This window comes from Neofelis nebulosa, chromosome 3 (assembly GCF_028018385.1).
Source record: "Neofelis nebulosa isolate mNeoNeb1 chromosome 3, mNeoNeb1.pri, whole genome shotgun sequence".
Classification (NCBI taxonomy): domain Eukaryota; kingdom Metazoa; phylum Chordata; class Mammalia; order Carnivora; family Felidae; genus Neofelis; species Neofelis nebulosa.
Window position 1 is genome coordinate 5,438,143 of NC_080784.1, and position 6,041 is coordinate 5,444,183.

Consider the following 6,041-nt stretch of genomic DNA (forward strand, 5'->3'; position numbering starts at 1 on the left):
CATTTATTTCAAAATTTGAAAACTGAGGGCAAATGGGCAGGAGCAGAAATTAATACAGAGCTCGCAGAGACTCAAAAAGCAACAGCAAAATAAAAAAAAAAATCACAGTGAGAAAGAGACACGTGAATGAGGGGAAAATGCCAGAGAAAAACATCCTGGCAGAGAAGAGGAGACAGATGCCAAGGAAAATAGTAACAGTCCACAACAGCCTTGATGGAAATGCCTAGAATGCCTTTTTTTTTTTATAGAGTTAGTATATAAATTGTTTTTCCATTGAGTTAGTATGTAACAAATTATGAAAACAACACTGTTGAATGTCCACCCATCCTGAGCCTCTGTGTGTTGTGTTGTTTTCCACCCGGAGCTAGCAGTGAAGGTAGACTACTGGTCACCCAGCATATTGGAGTGCCCTCCCAGGATTAATTTGCCCACCTATCCTTCAGGAACCTGACTTCTTCCCCCAGTCCAACTGAATAATTCCTGGTCCATAGGATTTTATGAAAATTGAAAGACATGATAAGTGTAACAAGTTGTATTAAAGTACCTATATTTTAATGCTTCTTGGTGCATGTGAGTCTTGGCTGAGATCGTTCACCTCGAACATTTGCTTTTCACCTTTCAGTCTGTGCTAAGGGCCTGGGGCTTCCACAGAGACTTTACCTTTCTCTAGGGACATCGGCACAGGTTCCTGGTTTCTGTCTCCTGATGCTACCTGACCCAGTCAACAATTATTTGGCCAAACAGAAACTTAATTTCTTCCTTTTGACCCACAACTTAGTTACAACTGTCTGAATCACATTGCTCCTCAGGTTTGGCACAAGAGTAATTGCTTTCTTGATGCTATTTAAGTGCTTTATTTTAGGTAATAGTAACACCCATCATTTCATGAGTGTTTACTGAGTGCCAAGAACTCTCTATATCTGGGACCTCTTCTAATCCTCACAAAAATCCTTTGAGGTAAATACTTTTATTTTTCTTATATGGAAATACATGTGTCTTGCTCTTGACCTGGTATGTAAATCTGAGGAAAAGAAAGATGAAGCGTATGTAGGACCTAACGACCAGCCAGTGGTGAAGCCAAGCTTTGAATGCCATTGTTCTAATTCCAGAGCTTAAACTCTCTCAGCTCTGCTCTCCTGCTGATGGAAACAGAGTCAGTGTCTGTCTTAATTCAGATGAAGTATAAATGGGGAGAAATACTTAAGAGGAAACTACCTTCTAGAGGTTTCTAGAGATCTGAAACTATAAATGAAAACTTTCACAGCTGGACAAAAACAAATGTAAAAGATGGAACCATTTTATTCTTTACAATATGCCCATCCATTTAGAAGTGAAATTGAGGCTTTGTGTCAATGGAGAAATAGTCATTATTTGTTATCTCATGGGTTTAACTCTTTCATGAAGGTTACAGGATTTACAATATCCACTGAGGAAACTTACCGCCCCCCCCCCCCCCCGCCAGTCCCATTATTCTTCCCATATCTTTGGGCAAGAAAATCCCAATGTTCAATATCCACTGTGTAAATTCAAGTTTCACTTTTCTTCAAGTCCTCAGTAGTTTAAGGGTTATTTTCAGACCTTACTACCATGATACCGTGTTTAAAGCTCACACTTTGCTAGATTGTTCTAAATGGCCCGAACTCTCTTTTCCCTTCTTATCCTTCTACCTACATGAAATCATTTTATACTTTCAGGTACCCTTGTGCACAGAGTTGGTTATACAACAATGTGGTTACCTCTACAAAAGGATTTAGTTTCTAGGTTTTTTCAGTAATGAGTCAATACTGAACACCAATAATTCCACATAAAATTATTTATATTACGTCCTTCACCTATTACTTTGTTGAACTTTCATGTCTAGGTTGTTTGCTGCATTTATCCACTGGAATAAATATTTTGTGGGGGCACCTGGGTGGCGCAGTCGGTTAAGCGTCCGACTTCAGCCAGGTCACGATCTCACGGTCCGTGAGTTCGAGCCCCGCGTCAGGCTCTGGGCTGATGGCTCAGAGCCTGGAGCCTGTTTCCGATTCTGTGTCTCCCTCTCTCTCTGTCCCTCCCCCGTTCATGCTCTCTCTCTGTCCCAAAAATAAATAAACGTTGAAAAAAAAAATTTTTTTTTTAAAAATATTTTGTGAAATATATATATGGAAGGAAGAAGACTGGGTCACCGTACATGACCCCATTAGAATCCGCATGGGCATGCATTTTGGAAGGGGGCATTGTGGGAGGGGTAGATAGAACATATGTGGTGTGGAACTCAGAAAGGAAGATTATGTTAACGGTCCTGCCATGGATGGAAGTGGTTTGGGGAGGGATGGCAGTTCCAGTGGAGAAAAAAGAGGAGAACAGATAAGGTGTGTTCAGGTACAACCTACAGAAGACGTGTCCCCTTCTCCGCCACGAACAGAATTTGTTTTGGAAAAAATAACCAGCAATGGAATTTACAAGTTGGAATGGAATCACAAGAAATGATAAGGGATCTTGAACCCTACCTTGAACACAGGCCTATATTCTAAAATCAGGGCCCCACGTAATTTAAGATTCCTATTTACAAAAGAAAACAGTAAAGTCCTGTAAGTGATGGCAGAAGAACTAAAAGAATGGGAAGATCAGATACCTTAGCTGACTTTTCAGGAATCAGAATGGAAGGTAAGGAGTCAGGAGGACTAGGGAGGCATTTCTGTGTGGAATTTCACACGGGACCACTTTTGAGAAGCCGGCTGGAAGGAAAGGGCTGGGAGCATCAGCAGAGCACTGTCTTCTGTGACCAGTACAGAGAGAAGCCAGGGCAGGTGAGGCCACTCTCTGCCCCCATCTGCTGGGGCTGCCACAGCCAAGTGCCACTGACTGGGGGGCCTTTCCAGCACACAGAGCTGAGTCTCACTGTTCTGGAGCCTAGAGGTCCAGGATCAAGGCACCAGCGTGGTTGGGTCCAGATGGCAGACTTACATGTCCTCTCATGGTGGGAGGGGGAAGTGGTCCATCTGGGGTCTCTTCCCTGAGGGGTGAGAACCCCACCCTCATGAGGTAGAACCTCCCTGAAGCCCCTCCTCCCAGTATTCACACTGGGGTTAGAATTTCAAGATATGAATTGGAGGGGGCACCCACATTCAGACCACAGCACCCTCTCCTTCAGCCTGTGGTACATGATGCTCAGGTAGCATTCCAAGTGAGAAGCAGGCTCCACTCTTCTCATTACATCCCTGGGGCACCCTGTACTTTAGGTCTTTCCTACTCTCCCTCTATTCTCAGACACCCTCATTGGCTCCTTCACATATTCGCTTGGCTGGAATTAAAAGGAATGAATGCTTTTTCCAGAAATTTTTTTCTCAGCAATTCAAAAGGTTTAAGTATGTCTCGTCACTCGAATACAAGACCTCCTTAACTCAGAATTCAATGTCTTTCTCCAAATGTGAGTGCCCACCTTTTGCTTCCTAAACTCCTTGCTCTGATCGCAAACCAACCTTCTTCTCCTGCCAAAGAGCAGAAGCTCAGCCATGTGGTCAGAGGCTCTGTTCTAGCGGGGAGCTGGTGCAGAGCTGGGGTATGACCTCTTTCAAGGTGTAGAAGGAGGTCAAATTGGTGGGACAGAAATGGTTCATGCACAAGGGCAGAGCCTGAAGGGTTATGAAATCTAAAGAAGGGGGATAGAAGGCAAGAGTGTTCACATATGAAGAAGCTGAGAGTGAGTCACTGAATAGAGAAACAGGGATTGCAGGCGTGTGTGTGTGTGTTAATTTCTGGGACAGTGGGCTGTATGAAGCATAGACCATCTTCATAAGGTAATGGGTGGTCTCTCCGTTACATGGTGTCTCTGTTCTTTTTCTTTTTTTTTAATTTTTGATCATACACCCAAATACAGTCTATTCTGCTGCCTATGTTGTTTCTTTGATATTTATTAATTATTTCAGAGAGAGAGAGGGCACAAGCGGGTTAGGGGCACAGAGAGAGAGAGAGAATCCCAACAGTCTCCACACTGTCAGCCCAACTCGCAAATCATGAGATCATGATGTGAGCTGAAGTCGGGCACTTTACCAACTGGGCCACCCACGTGCCCCTGTTATTTGATTCAAATTAACTTATACACACAGGAAAATAAGGTGAGTTTGTATACATCCTTCCGGTTCATCTACAATTTCTCCTGGCATGTTAATAATTTGAAGGGATTATGGTTCAAGGTCAGATCAGGATTAAAGATAAAAACATCAGCAATATATAAAGACCTGAAGGAAAAAACATGCAAAATCTGCTAGAAGCATCCTACTCCAGTATAAGAAATCGGTGACTTAGTCTTCGTTCTCCAGCATAAGCTACCTGGGAAGCTGTAAGGATAGACAGAGAAGGTGCAAGGAAATTTCTCCCTGTATTCAAATACTAACTGATGAAGAAGTTCACCCCTGAGCTGGAGTTTTCACTTTGATCACATGGTCTCTACTAGAAGTCAATGTCTTCAAAGCCCCGTAATTCTGAGGGCCTGTAAAGATGCACAGGTGATGGCTCTGAGGGGTGATGGCCATGGAAAGGGCTAGAACTCACCCGAGTATCATTATTACTTTAATTAGGGCTCTGGATGTGGAGTCCCCAAGGGCTTAAAAGAGTTGTTGCTGACCTTTTTTTCCTCATAAACCCTGTGTTCTAGCCCATGATTTTGCAGAATACAGAGTTTTTCAGAACACATGTGGAGTACTTTACATTATTTTATGCTGCTGCAGGTAAGCATTATTCCGATTTCCAAGGGTCTCTGCTGACAACAATAACTTTAAATCGTTTCAACAATCCAGACTCTGAGTTAAAAGTATGGATCCTTCGGAGATATTGTGAGGTTATGTAATGGGCATCCCTTTCCTCACGTCTTTTGCTTGTAGAAACAGGTCAGGCCTGGGGTCAGTGAATGTGATCGCCCCGATTCACTGAGCAAAGCAGGTGAGAAGGAGCCGGGAAGGGTCAAAGCGAATGCTGAGGTTTTGGAGTTTCCAGCCAATTTCATAGTCCTGGGCGCGTGAAAGCCTTCCCACAAAACACAGGAAAACATCTACTCTCTTACTTTTACTCATATGTTACCGCAGAAGAGTTTTGCTTTTTGGTATTTTTTTTTAATCAATATTCATCTCTAGTTTATTACTGCTTTGCTGAAGTTAAAAGTTAACTTTGGAGCAACTGAATGATCTACGGTGACACCAATCACCCAGTGATCCCGACATGCCGCTTGATCTCAGGAGGTACAAATCTATCCCACTGTTAGAATGGACAATGCAGATACCAGCGCCCGGAGAAGATGGGGGTAACGAGGCCTGCTGCTGGGCACTGAATGTTTGTGGCCCTCTCCCCAGTTCATATGCTAAAGCCCCAAAACCCAGTACAGCTACGTTTGGAGATCGGCCCCTAAGAAAGTACTTAGGGCTACTTCAGGTTAAATGAGGTTCTAAGGGTGGGCCCTGATCTCATAGGATTAGTGTCCTTTTAAAAAGGAACCAGAGCCTGCTTCTTAGCTCACGCTTTCTCTCTCTCTCCCTGCAGGTGCTCACAGGAAAGGCTAGGTCCGCAAGCTAAGAGTCCTCACCAACAGGGGAAACCAGGCCATGGTCTGGGGACTTCCAGCTTCCAGAACTATGAGAAAATAACTTTTTTATATCATTTAAGCTGCCCAGTCTACAGCCCAAATACACTAACACCCTTGGGGTCAGTTGGCAAGGCAGCCAATGGGAATGGCGAGTTGCCAAAACTCTATTCCTTTACTCTGGTGCTAATATCTACCTTGCCGGTAAATATTCGAATTGCAAGGCATTTGGATGGTGAAAATATTACTTCAAATTCAGAAGTAGAAATGCATAATCATTAAAAATATAAACACCGTGTTAGTTTATAATATTGCCTTGCAACATCTCCAATCTAAGAATATGTTTTGAAATTAGGCTTTTCAATGAGCATCATTCAGGAGTCCATCTTTGACCATCTATAAATCAAAGTGCTGTTCTATTTTCAGATGCATATGCTACCATGGAAACATATGTGAGGTCACCACAAGAGCTCCATTGCTATGC